General features: G+C 46.1%; 1 protein-coding gene across 5 annotated transcripts in view; it reads right to left on the reverse strand.

Moving 5' to 3' along the window:
* Nucleotides 1–21,494, reverse strand: part of HIC2 (HIC ZBTB transcriptional repressor 2) — a 262,898-nt gene that overhangs the window by 128,857 nt on the left and 112,547 nt on the right. Inside the window, exon 1 of one of the 5 annotated variants that reach the window (XM_069215221.1) lies at nucleotides 18,998–19,082. The exons of the other annotated variants lie outside the window; for them this stretch is intronic. The gene's annotated coding sequence lies outside the window, so the exon portion shown is untranslated. Of the gene's footprint in view, nucleotides 1–18,997; nucleotides 19,083–21,494 lie in introns of those variants that run through there. 5 annotated transcript variants of the gene reach the window in all.

A 21,494-nucleotide genomic window follows, 5' to 3' on the forward strand; every position in this document is an offset into this window, starting at 1 on the left:
GCTTTAAAGATGGCTAATCAGGTAATTACTTGATGATGATCTTGCAGTTGGTGGCTTTCTAACTGTTGTGATGATGGAATAAAAGCTGGAGTGGAATATTTTCAGAAGGGCAAGGTCCTCCTGGCATGCTGATCAGTTCCATTTCTTCTAGTTTTCATATGGCATCCTTTTTTTCTATACGTTTTTAGGTGTATTTAAATGCTGGCAGTTTTCAGAGGAGTTCAGCATTCTACGCAATTCTTCAAAGTGGTGTTAGGGATGTTGATGGTAGGTTGCTGAGTTTTTCTAGAAGGGTGCCCTTGAAAGCAAAAATCAGCTTTCTCCTTTTTCTTCTATTTACATCAGATAGATCAATGGAGATGAAAGTAAATATTTGCTTAAAGTGCACGTGAAGATCAGCATCAGCGCTATGCGACATAGGGGCTGCTAATCCTTTGAGTGCACAGAACCAAAGCAAATGGGAGCAACTTAGTAATTAACTTTGTACTACATGCATGGGCTACATTTTTCCAAATAGTCTGTAGTAGTTTAAGTGGTTTCACACACCAATTAAGAAGTCAGGAAGATGGCCCACTGCCTATCAGCGAATATTAACAAATGAAGGGAGCGTTGGCAGATACAGAACTACAGGTGCCATTTTGTGAACATAAACTGCAAATTTCGACTAAAATCAGTTAAACTTTAGTCTTAACCTATGATGCGCTTTCAGCCCCCACCCACCCTCGCTGTGCCTAGCAGGAATGCTGCTGTTGTGTAGGATAAGTACACACCCGAGTAATGCAGCACTGCCTCGGGTATCAACAGTGGTTTCCATAGATGCAGCTTGTAAACTCCTTTAGCAGAGTTCCCGCAATTTGAGCATTTACACTTGCACTAGCAGGCAAGAAAAGGTAGACATTATGGGATGTGTCGACACTAACAACCCACAGTGCACATTATCCTTATATTATTGCACCTGAATCTCCCCATTCGCTTCACCCTTAAGAGATGCCTTCCTTTACAGAGACCTATGCTCTCCAACTCAAGAGGGAACCATTCACTTAAACTGGCGTCTTATTCGATGGCCTCTAGACTCTTGTCCTGCCTTTTCATGGGAGTAATGTATTTCATTTAAACATTTACAGCACATTCTGCTCAATCCATGGTGGTTCACGGCTTCGCCATCAAAGTTCAATAGGTGGACGTGAGAATCAATCTTCCTTTCATGAAACTTTGACCAGAGAACTTTCCCAAAGAGCCAATAAAGAAGTTCCAAATTCAAAGACCCCTTTTCAACTCCCTTTGAGCTAACCAAGTCCACTGAACGTCTAATAAACAATGCTCAGAGGCGGATGGCGGCTAGAGGTGGATACCTAAGCCAAGAGGATAACTCAGAAAGGTAGTTACCCACATCTGCAGACCATGCCTATCCACCTGCATGCACATTGCTAGGGGCACTCACATGCCAGCAAATCATACACAACCTCTCAACTTCCACAGAGCTAAAGAACTGTATTTATTTATTTAGGTCTACAGGGAGTGCAGAATTATTAGGCAAATGAGTATTTTGACCACATCATCCTCTTTATGCATGTTGTCTTACTCCAAGCTATATAGGCTCGAAAGCCTACTACCAATTAAGCATATTAGGTGATGTGCATCTCTGTAATGAGAAGGGGTGTGGTCTAATGACATCAACACCCTATATCAGGTGTGCATAATTATTAGGCAACTTCCTTTCCTTTGGCAAAATGGGTCAAAAGAAGGACTTGACAGGCTCAGAAAAGTCAAAAATAGTGAGATATCTTGCAGAGGGATGCAGCACTCTTAAAATTGCAAAGCTTCTGAAGCGTGATCATCGAACAATCAAGCGTTTCATTCAAAATAGTCAACAGGGTCGCAAGAAGCGTGTGGAAAAACCAAGGCGCAAAATAACTGCCCATGAACTGAGAAAAGTCAAGCGTGCAGCTGCCACGATGCCACTTGCCACCAGTTTGGCCATATTTCAGAGCTGCAACATCACTGGAGTGCCCAAAAGCACAAGGTGTGCAATACTCAGAGACATGGCCAAGGTAAGAAAGGCTGAAAGACGACCACCACTGAACAAGACACACAAGCTGAAACGTCAAGACTGGGCCAAGAAATATCTCAAGACTGATTTTTCTAAGGTTTTATGGACTGAAGAAATGAGAGTGAGTCTTGATGGGCCAGATGGATGGGCCCGTGGCTGGATTGGTAAAGGGCAGAGAGCTCCAGTCCGACTCAGACGCCAGCAAGGTGGAGGTGGAGTACTGGTTTGGGCTGGTATCATCAAAGATGAGCTTGGGGGGCCTTTTCGGGTTGAGGATGGAGTCAAGCTCCACTCCCAGTCCTACTGCCAGTTCCTGGAAGACACCTTCTTCAAGCAGTGGTACAGGAAGAAGTCTGCATCCTTCAAGAAAAACATGATTTTCATGCAGGACAATGCTCCATCACACGCGTCCAAGTACTCCACAGCGTGGCTGGCAAGAAAGGGTATAAAAGAAGGAAATCTAATGACATGGCCTCCTTGTTCACCTGATCTGAACCCCATTGAGAACCTGTGGTCCATCATCAAATGTGAGATTTACAAGGAGGGAAAACAGTACACCTCTCTGAACAGTGTCTGGGAGGCTGTGGTTGCTGCTGCACGCAATGTTGATGGTGAACAGATCAAAACACTGACAGAATCCATGGATGGCAGGCTTTTGAGTGTCCTTGCAAAGAAAGGTGGCTCTATTGGTCACTGATTTGTTTTTGTTTTTGTTTTGTTTTTGAATGTCAGAAATGTATATTTGTGAATGTTGAGATGTTATATTGGTTTCACTGATAATAATAAATAATTGAAATGGGTATATATTTTTTTTTGTTAAGTTGCCTAATAATTATGCACAGTAATAGTCACCTGCACACACAGATATCCCCCTAACATAGCTAAAACTAAAAACAAACTAAAAACTACTTTCAAAAATATTCAGCTTTGATATTAATGAGTTTTTTGGGTTCATTGAGAACATGGTTGTTGTTCAATAATAAAATTAATCCTCAAAAATACAACTTGCCTAATAATTCTGCACTCCCTGTATAGATGGGTCATGCACAATGATAAAAACCTCCGAGTGCGGGCAACTATAACAGTACCATTACATGAAAGAGACTCTTGCTACACGGTGGTGCAAAGCTTTCCCTTCAAAAATCAGATTTAGAGAGATATTTCTTTGGCAGAACTACTCCAAATGTCTCAGTCTGTTATTACTTTTCTTAAGGAGCTGACGTTTATGTCCCCGACATAAATCTTTATTTTTGGGGTCCATGTTCGTTTGCAAAAACGCTTTCCCAAGAAATCATGAACAGTCTCGTGACCAAATTGGCGACCACAGAACAGTAACAATGAGGTCTTAGCCCGCCAGAATAAGAGAAACCCTCAGCGGTCTGTGCACAACACAGAGGCCACAAATGACGCTTTCTTGAGTCGACAGTTGTAACTTAACAATGCCATCAAGCTGATGCAGTCTACACGGCATGACATAGATCACCCATCCCTCACACACTCCCTCTCTCCCTGCCCGCCCCCTTATTCTCCTAGTTCTTGTAGTGCTGTCATTGGACGGGAACTAGGGGGCAGCCGTCCATTACTCTCTGTACCCTTCTTTCACCTCCCTCACTTTCGAGGTGCCCAGCATGGGCCGTAAGGGCTACACGACATGACAATAAGGAGGATTTAGCTCAATGTAACAGAAAATGAACAAAAACGCTGGGTCTATTTTTCTATTCAATACAACATAGAATAACATATTGCAGTAATAATGATCAAAGTTGAATATCAGGAAAGTTTCTGTCTCTCTGCCTCCTCTCCTTAATTTCACCCTCTCTCCTCAGCTCTCTGTGACCAATGATTTCCCTGAATGTGTCGGTAGATATTAATCTTGACAGTCTCAGCTCCTTTATGATGTGCATATATCACCTTGGTTGCATCTTTCGCAGCCTTGTATGTACTTGGTAAATATTGAATTTGTATTCCTTTTTGTTACTTATCCTGAACCGAATGTCTCTGCCTCTCCAGGTGTGTCATGCTCTACAATCTAGGTAAAGTGCTCTCTTGCTCTAGTAAACATTGTACTTATAAAGCACCTAATGATTAAAATAAATAAGAAAAGGGAGGCAGATTTAAAGACAGACATTTAAAATTATTCAAGTTGCTTTTCTGGCTACTTAGTGTGGATGGAATAAGTTACTTACCTGTAACTGTAGTTCTCCATTATTGGACACTTTCATAGATTCACATGCTTGAATCATTCCCAGCCGTCGAGATGGGAGTCCCCGGGGCAATACAAAAAAACATGCTCAATTGCATATAAAGCTTTAAAAAGTACTAGGCCTCTAACCTAGAAACCCATCACAGTTGTTTTGTAAAAAAGAACTAAACTTAAAAGCCAAACAATCAGCTCACACCACCCTCTAGAACCCTTCTGTGAGGAGCTGACTTCCCTCAGATTTTCCAAGCACAAGTGTAGCAAAACAGCTAGTACTGAGGAAATGAAGGCGAGCTCCCCAGGGGAGGTGGATGGATTGCATGTGAATCTATGAAAGTTTCCAATACTGGAGAACTACAGTTACAGGTAAGTAACTGATGCCTTACTCCAGTATTGGAACTTTCATAGATTCACATGCTTAAATCATAATAGTAAGTAGTGAATAACACATTTTCAACATGCATATAGTAACATAGCACTCTGAAATGCGAACCGGCATGACAATATGCACATAAACTTTCTTTACGATCTACAGCCTGAGGAGTAAAAAAGAATTACTTTTAAAGAAAATGTGGAATAATACAGAATAAGCGGATGGAGGGAAGGAAACATTTAGCTTACCTTCAGTGGAACAGCTGCATGCCGAAGTGACTGTGTCCAAGAGGTAGTGATGCGTGAAGGTGTGAGTTGTCCTCCATGTCGCAGCCCGACAGATGTCTAGAATCGACACACCTGCGAACAGCGCACAGGATACAGATATAGCTCTGGTAGAATGCGCTCTTACATTTGTTTGCAATGGTCTACCTGCCTTCTGATGGCAGAAGAGGATTGCGTCTTTAATCCATCGGTAAATAGTCTGTTTCTTTACACCGTGTCCCTTCCTAGCGGCACTGAAAGTTATGAATAACTGATTCGACTTTCGGAATGACTTTGTTCTGTCCAGATAGAATTTTATACAGATCGAGTGAATGTAGGGTCCTCTCTGCATTAGTTTGAGGGTTCGGGAAAAAAAGATTTTAACACCACTGGTTCATTGATATGGAATTCTAGAGGCACCTTAGGAATGAGTTTGGGATTGGTGCGTAGAATCACTATCTTTTTTGTACTGCAAAAAAGATTCTTGTATAGTGGAAGCTTGAATTTCGCTAACTCTTCGTGCCGAAGTAAGGGCAAGAAGGAGAGCCACCTTCCAAGTGAGGTACTTGATGTCTGCCCTGTGGATAGGCTCAAAGGGCTCCTTCATGAGCTGGCCAAGGACGATGTTAAGTTGCCATGCTGGAGGTGGAAGTTTTACTGGAGGAAAGGATCTGAAGAGACCTTTCAAGAATTGCTTGACTAATCTCAGAGAACACGAGGACGGTTTACCTGGTATCCTTCTGTACCGGGAAATAGCTGCCAAATGGACTCTAATTGACGAATGGTTAAGTCCAGAACGTGCCAGCTGCAAGAAGTACGGCAACACTGTCTCCGAAGCGGAGAGAGGGTGCACATTCTGGGTTTCACACCACAAACAAAATCGCTTTCACTTTAGCAGGTATGATTTAATGGTGCTGGCTGCCCGTGCTTTAGCTAGCACTTCCCTGCACTCAGCTGGTAGGTCTAAATGGCCGAATTAGTTGAATTCAGGAGTCATGCACACAAACTCAGAGACTTGTGATCTGGATGCCTTACTTGTCCCCGGTTGATGGTAAGCAGCTCCGGAACTGATCTGATCCTGATGGGTGGACAAGCAGACAGGAGAAGTAATTTCGTGTATCAAGGTTGACGCGGCCACGCTGGAGCTTTAAGGATCAGCTGGCAGTGTTCTGACTTCATCTTCCTGACCACCCTTGCGAGAAGAGGGATCGGAGGAAAGGCGTATGCATAGATCCCTGACCATGCGATCGAAAATGCATCACCCCATGAGCCCTGTTGGTGATGCCCACTTGCATAATATTGGCATTTGGCGTACTGGGAGGAAGCAAATAGATCCAGATTCGGTTTTCCCCATTGGTCGAATAGTCCATCTAATGTCTGCTGGTCTAATTCTCATTCGTGAAGGGATGTTGCCAACCTGCTTAACGAATCCGCGATGGTATTCTGTAGGCCTGGGACATGTTCCGCTGTTATGTGGACTGAGCGGTGAATGCACTATTTCCAGATGGTCTGCGCCTCTCGAGAGAGCAGGTGGGAACGCGTTCCTCCTTGCTTGTTGAGGTAGTGCATTGTGGTGGTATTGTCTGTTCTGACAAGCACTGTTGACCCTCAAATCCTCGGAAGGAAGGCTTGCAAGGCATAATAGACCACTCATCTCTAGAATGTTTATGTGAAAAAGATGGCGAGAAGGGGGCCATTTGCCGTTGACCCGAAGGTCTTGAAGGCATGCACCCCATCCGGTGAGTGCAGCGTCTGTCGTCACGATCATTGGAGGAATCTGTGGCAAGAACGTTTGACTTTTTGAAATGTTTTCGGGAATTGTCCACCAATCGAGAGAGTCGACCATGTGCGGTGTTATGAGGACCGTGTCCTCGAAGGATCCTTGCGCCTGTGTCCATTGTTTGTCCAGCTCCTCTTGAATTGGACGCATGTGCAGCCGACCGTAGGGAATGAGGCTTATGCATGACAACATCATGCCTATTAAAAAGTTGTACTGATGAACTGAAAGACACCTTTTTCTTTGGAATCGTTTCGCTAGGGAGAGTAACTTGGTTTGTCTGTCCATCGTTGGATAGGCTTTGGCCTGTTGCCTGTCTAATATAGCCCCTAGGAAGGCTAACCAAGTCGAAGGAACGACTTTTCCATGTTTAGAGTAAAGCCTAAGTCCTTGAAAAGGCGAAGACTCGCCCTGACCGACTTCCGTGCTGACTGGACATCTGGAGCTTTCACTAGCCAGTCGTCTAGATAAGGAAAAACCTGGTGCTTCTTTCTCCATAGGTAGGCTGAAAATGGGGCCAAAAATTTGGTGAAGACTTGTGGTGCTGAACGTAGCCCAAAGGGGAAAGACTTTAAACTGGAAGTGTTTGCCGTTGACCACAAATCTCAGGTACTTCCTGTGCAGTGGATGAATGGAAATATGGAAGTACGCATCTTGAAGGTCTAGAGACGCCAGAAAGTCTGCTCTGTTTAGAAGCTGGAGGACGTCTTGCAGAGTGACCAGCCGAAATGTCTGTTTCTTGAGGTACTTGTTCAGCTCCCGCAAGTCCAGGATTGGCCTCCAAAAGCAAGATTTCTTCAGAATGAGAAAGAAGCGGGAGTAGAAACCCTTTCCTCTTTGGGAATATGGAACGGCCTCTATGGCCCCTTTCTTTAGCATGGTCGCTACCTCTAAGCAGAGCAGACAAAGATGTTTTTGTCGGGTCTGGGATAGAGGCATTAGTGGAGGAATCTGAATGAATTCCAACAAGTGCCCAAATCGAATTACATCCAGCACCCACTTGTCCTTCGTTATTTGCAGCTAGCGTTGGATATGATTTTTTAAGATCCCATTAAAAATTGTAGGAGGGGAGTGAGGAGAAACTGGTGGAAGGCAGTCACTGCCTACGTGCACTCTTTAGATTGTCACCCTGACTTGTTCTTGTGGTAGGGCCTGGTGTAAGCCGTGGTAGGCGGTTGTCTCAGTTGATATTGTGGCCTAGAAGGTTGGCAATGTGGAGGAGTAGGATGGATACTTATAGTGCTGGTATCCTCCGTGAAAGGAAGGCTGACCTCTGCCTCCTCAAAAGGGCACTTTTCTGTACTGTAGAGTGCCCAATGATCTTGCAGTCTCCGTATCCGACTTTATAGTCTGAAGAGCATCATCAACGTGCTTCCCAAAAAGCGCCTCTCTGTCATAGGGAAGATCTAAAATCTTTGTCTGAACCTCGGGGTAAAGTTAGCGGCTTTGCGCCAACCCTGACGCCTCAAGACAGCTGACCCAGCGAGTAGTCCAAAGCTCATTGCTGTGATATCAAGCGCACAATCAATGATCTCTGTGGAAGATCGTTGGCCCTCCATGAGGACTATTTTTTGCTTCCGTTTTGGCACCCTCCAAAAGCTCTTCTAAGGATTGAGACATATCTGACCAGAGCTGCCGATCATATCTACCAAGTATAGCAAGGGAATTAGACGCCCTTACCACAATAGCAGACATTGAGATAAATTGCTTGCCGATGTTATCTAAGCATCTCCCCTCTTTATCTGGCGGTGCTGTCAATTGTGTGGAGGGGTTTCTGGAGTGACGTTTGGTAGCTTGTGAAATTACAGAGTCCGGCTTCGAGTGGCCTAAGAGGCAAGCAGGAGCATCATCAGTGGGCTTATATTTTTTGTCCAGCCTTGGCAGCACTGCAGGGACCGTTGCAAGATTCTGCATTATCTTCAAGCCCTGGGTCCAAACATGATCTATAATTGGTATAGCCCTGACCATCTTTCTGTGGGGCTCCTTAAAATCGTTGAGGAAGCAATCCTGCTGAGTTGCAGGCATCAGAAGATCAATCCGTGTGGCTGCTTGCTCAAGTAGGTTATGAAAGCCACCGATGTTTTTGGGTGGAGACTCTACAACAGGTGTCGTAGGAGATGCAGGCGCTGGTATGATATAATCGTCCCACTCGTCATTCCCAGTCTGTATTTCTCCTTCCTCCGCATCCTCATCAGAAGAGACTTGCTACATTGGTGTAGAAAGTGTAGAATGCTGTGGCCTTGGTGGAGGTGTAAGATGTGGTTGTTGGAACTGGAGAGTTGGTGGCATAGCCGTCAAAGCCTTAATCGGTGCAGCAACCAATACGGTTGCTGCACCAATGAAGGCTTTGACGGAAAATGCTCCTTATAATCCACCAACATTGCTTGCAAGTCTGAGACCAACTGGGGTGTGGGGGGGGAGACCTAACAGCCCCGGGTGTTGTTGCTCATAATAACTTTGGTCGTAGTATGAACCATCGTCATCTGAATACTCCTGGCATTTAACCCGTAACTGGGAAGGGCTGCTGGCCACTTCAAAAATACCATCTTCCTCAGAGTCATCCTCATCTAACAGGTGTAAAGGTAAAAGGCTGGAAACCTTGCTAGGAGATGTTACTGAGGGCATCAGATGGTACTTCTTTACCCTTCTTTGCGCAGCCTGGTCCATCGACGAGAACAGAGGTAAGGAACATGGTCTCTGTACCTTTGTTGTAACCTTCATCGTCGATGAGAGATGAGATGCTGCCGACGGTGGTGGACAAAATGATAGTCGACTGAGGCATCAACGATGGGAGAGTGTCGATGGATCGACGTAGTCGACGGTGGAAGCGTCGACGGTTGAGACGTCATTGATGGTTGGAGTGTAGACGACAGTATCAGCGCCGACGAGGTAAGTCTCATCGAAGAAGAGTGCTGTGACGGCGAAGAGATAGGGTGTGCCGTCGACGAGGATGAGCAGACTGTTGACGAAGAGTCGGTTACTGCCACTGACAGACAGTGTGACGACGGTGGATGTCGTCGCTAAGGCATGAGCCGTTGATGGTGCCACCGTCGATGATGATCCCGTCGACGGTGCAGAAATTGGCTTCTTGAAGGTATGTTTTACCTTGAATGGTGGTGTTGATGGCTCAGAGACAGGCTTCTTTTTTTATTTTAAATCTGAAGCTTTAGATTTAATCTTCTTTGAAGGGCTACAAATTTTTGAGGACACTTCAGCAGATTTTGTTTTAAAGCTTTTCTGGGTAGTTCTTCTGAAGAAACGTCAGTTTGTCTCTTCACATGTGTTTTTACCGCAGACACAGAAGAAGAGGCACTGTCCTCATCAGAAACTGGATTGTCTCTGGATTTCAGTTTTTGCAGCCAAAGTAGAAGGCGACCTTCTCTGTCCTTTAGTGTTTTAGTAGAAAAAGGTCCTACATACCTAACAGTATCTAGGTTTATGGCTAAGATAGAGACAATATATGCAGTCCTTATGCTGGTCATCCACATGTAGTCTTTTCTTCATGCAAGTAGCACAGACTCTAAAAAGCCCTTTCCTAGGTGTCTCTGACATGGTAGTCAGGTTGACCCACGTTGAATAATTCCTAAAGAGAAAAATAATCCAGGTCTCTTCAGAAAGGATTTCTGAGAGAAAAAACTGAGCAGAGCTCAAGGGAGACTCCTTAGCACGACGTGCGGTGGAAAATCTGAGGGAAGTCAGCTCCTCAGAGTAGAGTTCTAGCGGGTGGTGTGAGCTGATTGGTTGTCTTTTAAGTTTGCTCCTTCTTTACAAAACTAATGTGATGTGTTTTTAAGTTGGAGACCTAGCACTTTTTAGAGCTTTATATGCAATTGAGCATGGTTTTTTGTATTGCACCAGGAACTCCCATCTCGACTACGAGGAATGATTCAAGCATGTGAATCTATGAAAGTTCCAATACTGAAGTAATTATAAGTGTATTATTTATGTTGCATATATGAGGTATCTACAAAGCGCAAAATAAGCCAAATAGCATCAGAGGACAACCACAGAACTCTTCTGCAAGAGCCTTTCAGCAATGGTAACAAAAAAGTTAATGTTGGACGGTTCCTCTTGGAGCACGACCAAGAATGATTTGCATATGGGTGGTTTCTGCTCGAGGTGGCATTTTGGGCAAACAACTGTAGACTGGGATGCAGCCTCTAGTAATTACCAGTAACTGAGATTAATTGAAGCATTCTACCCATTTCGTTTATGCCTTCTGCAGGTGCATTGTCCTCCAAAACTGTGAATGAGGCAAAGTCCTCAGGCTGTTGAAGAAATGAGTTTTATGGAATACAAACAGCGAACTTGCAATCTAAAAAAGGATAATCTGTTTTTAGCAACAACTGTCAACATACATGCCAAACAGTAATTTACTTTGATCAGCAAAGGGGCAAATCCTAACTAACAACAATACTGAATTCCAACTCCTTGAAAATGACATCTACACTAATACTTCAAGAATACAATCTCTAATTCTAACTTGTTAATGTGATCCCCATCCCACAGCACTCCGGTCTTTCCTACGTCTGTTGCCATCACAGGAAGATCCCATAACAGGCAAGATCAAAGGAAATATTTCTTCAGAATAACAGTGCATCTGAAAGAGATCGCAACTCAATGCAAATTGTGGTAAATCTCGGAGGTGCCCTAAAGTAGCATATTTTGTCAAGGACATTTCTAAAAGTCCACTTTAAAAAAAAGTGAGTACCCATCTGAATGATAAACTAAGGCACGAGAAAGAAGAGAATGGATTTCGCTAAAGCCTGCCCATCACTCTATGATGATCTGTCAATCACACTAGCAGTGTCAGACCTTTAAATATTACTAATAGGGCAGGGCTCGGGGTCCCGTGCGATTAAACTATTTCATTCATCGTCGGCCATTATAACGCAGACTGTAAACGTTTAATACTACACACTACCCCCTGACAAGAATAAAAAAACTTGTAAGTGGGGCATGTTTTCATTGTCATAAAACCATAATCATATCTCAGCCAGTCTTTAAAGACTCAGATGTATTTTCAGCTCTGTCCCTGTCTGCACCGTTGCAGGTCTCTTGTCATAATAATAATCCTAATTCACAAATATACTCTTGTCATAATAATAATCCTAATTCACAAATATAGGATTACTTTCTGAAGGTTCTTTAGGTAGCACAACAGTAAAGGCTGGGGAACTTCTGGACGTTTAAGATTAAAGCGGGATTTCTGTTTATTAATATTCTCCTTCCTGTACAATGTACACGAAGGCCTCAGCGACCTATGGGTGCGGAGATGCTGAGGCGTCAGTGCTACGGGTAATTTTGCATTAACCTCGGGTTTGTGGACATTTCTAAAAATATTCTTTGGCAGGTGATAAAAATTAGTCCCCCGCTTAGAAATCCAAAGGGATGTGTTGCTGCTGCACAGAGAAATAATAAAAGAAGAGATTTCTTAAAATGGGGTGGTTGGCCTCTATTGGTATCTCATGGTGATGGATCGGGTGACACTGTCCATTTGCGACAGATGGCTACAGAGTTTGCAAACGAACGTTCTCTGCAGCATTGGTGATGCTGCACAGCGAGACCTGTGGGTGACATGGAGTTTGTGCATGATGACTATACTCTACCACTGCGATTTTATCCACATGATGGGCAGCTGTGAAGCATGACTGCGGATTGCCTGCAGCCAAGATACTGAGTTCAACTGCATGTGTGAGATAAAAATGCAATAAAAAATACGTACATTACATGATGCTCTGGAAGACTGCTTGTAAGGGGAAAGGTCCATGATCTTGCGCAGGTACAAACAGCAAAATTCCAGTGTTAGCAATGAAACTCTAGTCAATGTCGGCTCTAAAATTTATTTTCCGGGGCGTGGCCAAGATGGCGGCGTGAGCGGACGCGTTGGTCTGATCTCTGCCGCTCGGGCCTCTAAAATCGCCTCGGGACTGATCTGGAGAGCCGCGGGGCACGGTCGTGGTGCCAGATGTGAGGAGACCCCGGGGTGCCTTGGAGAGTGGGTGTGCCCGCGGCTAGACTGCTGCGCGCGCATTGTGGCGCGTTCTGAGCTGTGCCTGCGGCCGACACGGGAGAGGAGTCGTGGCTTTGCTGAGGCGCGGGCCTGGGGTTCGGCGGCTCGCGCCTCGGCTACGGGGTGCGGCGGCGCTCTGGGCCGAGCGCGTTTGGAGCGGAGGGCCTGAGCGGAGGCTCCGGCGCTGCACCTGGGGTCGGTCCTGGGAGTGGACCTGGCTGTCTGCTGGGCCCACTGGAGAGGGGCCAGAGAGGACGGAGGGGCAGCTGTCCTGCAGGGAGCTAGGCTAGAGGAGCTGGTGTGCACCTGGTGGGCCTGGGCCTTTAGTTGGCGGTGCAGTCGGCCCGCGAGGGCCCAACAGAAAGCAAAGTTGGACGGCTGTGTGGAGAAGACAGTGGGACTCCCCGCGGCGGGACGGGCAGTCAGACTCTGTCTGGAGCACGCAACAGGAACACACGACCCCATGGGGCGGCTCGAGGGGGATTGGCTGTTGTAACTGCGCCCCTGCGGTCAGAGGGCAGGGAGATGGCGACTTCCAAGGCAAAGCGAGACCGGTCAGTAAGGGACATGCTCACTGGGGGACGTCCAGTTCCGGGAGAGGCTCATGGGGAGTCGCCGTCTACGAAGGGACCTGAGAACCGGGGGGAGACAGCAAGACAGCAGAGGATGATGCCACCCCAGTTACAAAAGGGTTTCTTACCTCCCTATTTGAATCTCTCCGCAGTGACTTACAGGCACTCCGGAGGGACATATCTCAGGAGGTGAAGGAGGTACGGGCAGAGCTTACCTCCCTGGGCGAGCGGATCACGCAGGTTGAAGATGGCGAAACGGCCCAGGGTGAGGAGGCGGCGGACCTACAACAGGAGGTCCTTCGTTTGAGGGAGCAGCAGGACCTCCTTCAGTTGGCAGTGGAGGACTTGGAGAATCGATCCCATCGGCATCATATCCGCATTAGAGGAGTTCCGATCGGTGCTGAGAAGGAGGACATCGGTGATTTTGTGGTGGCTTTGTTCCGCTCAGTCCTCGATCTGGAGGACCATCGAGAGATCGTCCTGGACAGAGTCCATCAGGTGCGTCGTCCTGGAGGTCCTGGGGATCATCCGCCGGATATTTTGGCGTGTATCCACAACTTTGGGTTGAAAGAGCGCATCTTGCAGAGAACGCGCAACCTCTCGCAGGTCCACTTCCGTGGTCATCAGCTCCAATTATTTCAGGACCTCTTGGTCCGGACCCTGCAGCGGCGGCGTGAGTTTAAACCTATTACAGAGCACTTGCGAGCGCATACGGTGTCGTACTCGTGGAGTCACCCGTTTCGCCTTGTCTTCCGTTGGGAGGAGCAGCTTCGCCAGGTGAAATCGTTGACGGAGGCAAACCGGATCCTGGGTCTGGGGGAGGATGCCCAGGGCTCGGCCTCGGGGATGGAGGCGGCTGCAGGATCCCATCCGCAGTGGCGGAGGAAGGAGAGACAGAGGAGTCGCCGACGCCCTACTATGTCGGAGCAGGTCTCAGAACGTCAATTGGCAGTTAGCAGTGTGGCGGCTGGGACAAGTGCCTAGAAGAAGAGAGCCGAGGAGTTGTCGGTCGGCTGTTAGTTGCAAGCCTGCGACCCTTTGAGCGAGGCCTGGGCGGCGGAGTTGATGGACTTGGTGGACGAGTTGGTGTGGTTCTACGGCCCCGTTGTGACTTTACTCTTCGTGATGTGTGTGAGAGGACTTTTTTGCTCTGAGCACCTGTTGTGCGTTATAGTTATATGTTGGTATGCCTCCCTGCGAGTCTGGTGTTACTGGCTAACTATGGGGTGGCCGTGTGATTGGAAGCGACTGAGCTTTTGTGTTGGCCCTTGGCCACATCGTAGCGCCCCTCCCCCTCTTGGCAACTTTTTCCCTGAGTCTCATGGCAGTTAAGTGCTTAAGTCTGAATGTCCGAGGGCTTAACAGCCCGACTAAGCGGCTGGCGATCCTGTCAGGGCTAGAGAAGTCTGGGAGCCATATCTGTCGGTTACAGGAGACACTTGCTGCACAGCGACACATTCCGCATGCGCTCGCGTTGGTTCCCTAGACAACCAGGCGGGAGGCCTATTAGAGCGACCAGATTGCAGAGGCTTTCGCAGACTTCTACTGGGGCTTGTATACGGCGGATGTACGTGACGACGCGGTTCTGGAATCTTATTTAGGGGACATAGCAGTTACCCCTCTTGGGGAGAGGGAGGCGTCTTTGCTGGATCAGCCGATAAAGGCAGATGAGGTTATATCGGCTATTTCGTGCCTAAAGGCTGGGAGGAAAGTCCCCGGGTCCAGATGGGTTCACAGCGTTATTCTACAAGACCTTCTGCGCGGAACTCGCTTCGCTGCTTGTGCGCCTCTTTAATTCTTTTCAGACTACGGGCACCCTGACGCCCAGTATGTTGGACGCTACCATTACTGTCATACATAAGTCGGGCAAAGCCCCAAAAGAGTGCGCCTCGTATAGACCGATCTCGCTCCTGAACATTGATGCCAAGCTGTTCACTGGGATTCTTGCGTGTCACCTCAACCCTTACATGCCGGGTCTTATTGATCCGGATCAGAAAGGTTTTATCCCGCACCGGAAATTTGGCAATAACACAAAGCGGCTTCTGCATTTGATAGATAAAATAGATCGATCTCGTAGGGCAACGCTCTTTTTAGCTATAGATGCCGAAAAGGCATTCAACAGGGTCCATTGGCCATAACTTTTTCAGGTACTGAAGCGCTTTGGCCTGGGTTTAGGTCTTGGATACGATGCGCCTACCAATCCTCTAAGGCGGCGGTTCGGGTTAATGGCGTGCTTTCTCTGCCGTTCCCAGTTGGGCGTGGGACCAGACAGGGATGCCCGCTCTCCCCCCTTTTATTTGCGTTATATATGGAGCCTCTCGCACAGCGCTTGCGGGACAGTCCTCTGGTCTCCGGGGTGAAATTTGGTGGTGACCATCATCTTATTACTCTTTATGCAGACGATGTTATGCTTACAGTGGCGGAGCCTATGACATCGCTTCCCGCGCTGGTGGGGATACTAGATGAGCTTAGCCAGGTTTCGGGATTTAAGGTGAACATGCAGAAGTCACAGATTCTGAGCCTATCGGTGAACCCGGATCACGAGGAAGACCTGAGAGCTAGATACCCATTCCAGTGGTCGACTTCATGTCTTTCTTACTTGGTGGTAGAGCTGGCGACCTCTGCAGCAAAGACAGCGAGCTTGAATTATACGAAACTGGTTCGCGAGGTGCAGCGGGACCTGGTGTCGTGCGGGAGACACAAGCTGTCTTGGCTGGGCAGAGTGGCTGCGGTTAAGATGACTATCCTACCGCGTATAATTTATGTATTCCAAGCGCTCCCACTGACCCCACCTCCCCGGACGATAGCCACTCTTCAATCAGCGGTGCTGAGGTTTGTCTGGGAGGGCCGACCGGTGCGCCTGCCGTGACAGGTCTTGTATCGCCCTAAGAGCCGTGGGGGGTTGGCGATTCTGTGTCTTCTGCGTTATTTCCAGGCAACGCAACTGCGTTTTCTTTTAGAGTGTAGTCGACTGCTCACTGAGAAACATTGGTGCTTTATGGACCAAGCGGTGGCGGGCTCCCATATATGGAAGGAGCCCTGGCTCCTACGTCGGCACAGAGCGGGGGGACTTTATTCTTCCCCGGTTACGGGAGCGACCTTGCGAATATGGGACACAGTGGCTTGTCGGTCGAAGTTGACGTCTTTTCCGTCCCCGATGACCCCCATCGGAGCTAATCCGGACTTTGAGCCTGGACTCAATCTAGAGGGACTGAGGCGCTGGAGCGAAGGGGGCTGTAAGAGAGTGGGAAGCCTCTTTGATGAAAATGGGGTTCTGTCCTTTGACCAGATGAAGGAGATGTACAGCTTGCGGGAGGCGGATAGGCTGATGTATTATCAGGTCCGGCATTGGGCCCTACTACCAGCTAATAGGGCATTAATAGGTAGGCCTCTTACACCGTTCGAGAAATGGATACTGCTAAAGAAGGACGATAGGGGTGTCATCTCCAAAATATACCGACTATTGCAGGGGGAGAAGCGTCCGCCCAAGTCAAAGGGGCAGCTGAGATGGGAGAGAGAACTTGAGAGGGAATTTACGGATGAGGAGTGGGATAGCATATTCTATAGAACACACCACACAGCGTATAATGCAGCGGGGGCAGAGACATCATACAAGGTGGCTTCCTACTGGTATTATACTCCGGCGCGCATCCACGCCTGGAGCCCTGGTAAGTCAGACTTGTGCTGGAGGGGGTGTGGAGCCACAGGTACATTGGTGCATTTACTTTGGCACTTTCCCAAGCTACATCGTTATTGGCAAAGCATATTAGACAACATTGATATAGCATTTCACACTGAGATCCCACGGTTCCCATCGTATATTGTGCAGGGGTTGCCCAATCACCTTATTTTCCCATTAGGATCGCTAAGGGGGAGACAGATGGCTCTGGCGCTGAATGCTGCATTACAACAGATTCTAGCTTTGATCCATAAAATGTTTTTTCCGTGCTCTTCCACAAGGCAAGGCAGGGGGCTAGTAAAATAAAAACACAGCAAACCACGTTGCAAGATCAACTTCTACCTGAGCAACAATAGCTGTACTGGACATTTACTGGCTTCCACCACTTGCTGTGCTGAACATTTTCTCATTTAACAAATTGTGCTGAACAGTTGCTATCCTCCAACAGTGCCTGTGCTGGACAGTTGGTAGCCTCCAACAGGGACGGTGCTGGACAGTTGCTTGCCTTCATCAGTCATAACGCTCGGCAGTTGCTTGCCTTCATTAGCGACAACACTTGACAATTGCTAGCCTCCAACAGTGACTGTGCTGGATAGATGCTTGCCTTTATCAGTGATAACGCTGGGCAGTTGCTGGCCTCCAACAGTGATTGTGCTCAACTGTTGCTAGCCCCCATTAGTGAGAATGCTGAACAGCTGGTAGCCGCAAACAGTGACAATGCTGGAAAGTTACTAGCCTCCATTAATGATGACACTGGACAGTTGCTAGCTTCCATTTGTGACAACGCTGGACAAAGCCACAAAGCCTCCATTAATGACAACGCTGGACAGTTACTAGCCTCCATTAGTGACAATGCTGGATAGTTGCTAGCCTCCACTAATGACTGTGTGCTGGACAGTTGCTAGCCTCCAACACCAACTTTGCTAGATATTTGCTGGCTTTAAATACTGACTGTGGTACACATCTGCTGGCTTCCAACACTGCTTGTACTGGACACTTGCAGGTTTCAAACATAAAAAAACGTCTCCCATCCATGGATACTGCAGCTGCACGACTGAAATTCCATTCTTTAGAAAGTGACTAGGGTGTCAAGTTTTTGGGTACCTTTTCCACCCAATACCTCCACCCTCTGATGCAACACCTGATGTCAAAACAGTATTTACTATCCACCCTAATCAAATGCAGGTCACTTTTACGGCTGTTTTTTTTTTTTTTGCTACAACAATTTTACGTAAGTCCCAGTGTCTATCTAGAAATATGCTTTCATTTTAATATACACCACTTAGTATTCCGAGTCTAATGAGGGCGCTCTGTGGGATAATTTGCAATCCCTTAGAACCAATAAGATGAAGCTACCTTGCACATAAACGAATGCACCAGTTGTAGCTGGTCTGCCGTTGGGCGCCAGACTTGGCTTAGTCAACGCTTGCTTTGACACGGTTCTTACAAAACTTTATTTTTAAAGACGACGTCTGGCTCTCATTAATCTTAAAACAAGTAACTGACTAAAAGCAAAACATATTTTTGGCCTTAAAGAGCAGAATGCCATTAATCATAGATAACTTAGCCAAGAGGTGAAGTGGGCTGACCCACTGTAGTGGGAGTAACCAAATGAGAGTAACACACCAGTGGATGATGACAGCTTACTCAGAAGTTTTTATATGCAAGTATAATATACATATGTTTCATAAAATCAAAAGGTCTTGGCTAACACAAGAACTAACAATATGCACAGTGCATAAACCATTTTAGAGGAAAATCCCACAAGAAAAAAGGCATAAAGAAAGTGCAAGTCAATAGAAGTGCTGTGACACAGACAGGAGCACCAAGTTGAGAGAGAAAGAGAGGGGGGAGGGGCAGAGTTAAAGGCGTATAGCTTTGGAATAATTTCCTATAAGGCACATTTACACATTGTAGAGGATCCCTGAACCTTTACATAAGCTCCTAAGATACATTTCTTCAGTCTTCAGAAGATAATACTTCACAGAACATAACCTCCACAGGGCCAAGAGGCAATGAAAACAGTGCATGTCAAAACACCATAAATCTATGCGCTTGCATCAAGTATACCCTTAAGCTTGATTCCCATGTCTTCTCTGTGAGTTTCAAAGCTTGGAGCAAACGGCATGCACCCGTTTCCAACTCTTCCTTTGCCAAGACATGACTCCAAGCTAAGTTAAAAATCAGAAAGCACATTTAAAATACTACTAATACAAGACAAAAGGTCCCATAAGAGTGAATTGCACAAACAAATATCTTCACAATGGAGGATTGGCAGGCTCCCCAAGGTCCCCTCCCAAGTCTCATTTGGCAACGTGCCTCTTGCATTCTATGAAAGATAGGAACTCGATACCCAGTGCAGGACAGAATGATAAAGGAAACTTCCCAAAACTTTGCTTTCCCCATAAATTGATGGGACACGTATTGACAATTTGTGTTAGGGTTTCCTGCCTTCCCATCCAGTTTTCAGCTTTCCTGAGTACTGCACTGATCACTTTTAAAATTACGGAATATTGATCTGAATTGTAAACAAAATATTCACTATAAAAAGCAGTCACGGCAATAAGGTTCCAAGCATATCATTCATGCCCTCGTGAAGCTCTCAAATGAGACTTCAATGGTTGTTCAATGTACTACCAAAATCCACACACAACGCAGCAACACAGGGCCCAGAAACCACTCTTTGTTTGCAACATTTAGAAACAAATTTACCAGTTTCACCATACCTCTCAGTTATCGGTTTTGGAGGTTATTTATTGAGTCATTTTTATAAAAAAAACTCAAGAGTTTATGGTTCAGCTTACCAGTTCTTAAAATGCATCAACCTTGATTGTGGAACAATATTTATAAAATTTGTAGAAGGAAACAATTGTAGCATAACAGCAAGAGTGAAGGTTACTCTACAAGGGACTGGCTCTGTGAAATGTGCCATCAATATCTGAGCATGTATGACGACGATACCGAACCAAACAACGAGCACAAACAGGCAGCCACACCAATACCTTATTTTTAAAATACTTTGACAAAGACCTGCAAGATCGAGGCCTTCGTTTTAACAGAGCGGGTACAAAGTGGCATTTCTCACGCTGGCCCAGTCCTCTGAATTTTTGAAGTCAGAATACAACTTAATAACTAGGAAGTGTATTTGTGTGTACAGCTAAACGACTTCAAAGCGAGATCAGGTACACTGAAAGAAAGAAGCATGATTTTAGCCACTAACCCAAGGCCTACTTGGGGCATGAAGTTACACTATTTCAAAACTCCTGGAGAATCCCAGCACCGAGAACCTTGCCCTGGGATATTTTAGGAATACATAAGTGAATGTAGCTTGTTTAGCCTGGCAATAGATTAGTGGCTACTAACCAGAGAGCAGCCTTGATCCTTAGAAACCGAGGGAAGACGTAAGTCACCTAACCAAAATAAGGCGGAGGCGTCACTTTAGGAGGCAGTGCTGAGAAGGCCTACATTGTCCTTCTGCAGACCTGATCCTTAGGAAAGAAGGAAAGACATACGCCCTCTACATTTTAATTAGGGGTGGGGTACTTCACTTAACAGGCTAAGACTGAGAAGGTTTACATTGTGCACTACTTATGCTTCTGAAAAACCATTTTAGAAAGAAAAAAACGTAACATATTTGTGAACTGACAAGTCTCAGGCGCAAAATTAGCGCAAATTCAGACTATCAAAAGGGAATGGCAAACAGAAGTAAAATAGGTAGAAAAAAGATTTTATGATAAGATGCTGGGAATGGGCAATGTGGGAGGATCTGTTGGATGTATGCACCGAGGAGTAGCCCAAACACGTTTGCATTAGAGACACTGTGCGTTCTTATGCATAAAACATAAAACAAAAATGCAAATTATGAGGTCACAGCAAATCAACAAGCCCCAGGTGAAATATATATGAGAACTACGAATCCCAGAATGCATCAGCATGGACAAATATATCCCAGAATGCTTTGTATATAAAAGCTGTGATTATGAGAATTAAGCAAATACAGACTATGAACCACTTGAGAAAGACGACAGTCAAAACCATCGTGGGGTCTGGTTTCATGCTGTTTTAAAGCAATAAAAGATAATCACAAGGAGAGACTTCCGGGGAGTGCAGCGTTCTTTGTTGTTTTTTAATTGAATAAGGGTGATTGTCTTCACCCTTCCGCTTGCACCAGCAGCTATAGTGCTCCACTTTGAAGACCGTTTGCTGTGGAGATATATATATATTTTTTTACTCTTACTCCATGGCTTTGCATGGTTGAAGGCCCTTTGTGCTGTTGCTTTGTGTGTGTGTGTATAGATATATATATATATATATATTTTGACTCCATGGCTTTGCATGGTTGAAGGACCTTTGTGCTGTTCATTGTCAAGAAAGAATAGCAGGCAACACGGTCCATAAAGGATCCATCTGTTGAGAGGCAGCGGGCAGGCCAAGATTCGCCCTTTCTTTACTTCAAGAGAAATAAGGCCAGTACTGTTACAAAAATACCTAGGGCAAAACTAAACAAGCACAAACAATGTTTAATATTTACAATAAAGAGAAGTGTGGGTAAATCGAAAGACTAATG

This window comes from Pleurodeles waltl, chromosome 11 (assembly GCF_031143425.1).
Source record: "Pleurodeles waltl isolate 20211129_DDA chromosome 11, aPleWal1.hap1.20221129, whole genome shotgun sequence".
NCBI lineage: Eukaryota > Metazoa > Chordata > Amphibia > Caudata > Salamandridae > Pleurodeles > Pleurodeles waltl.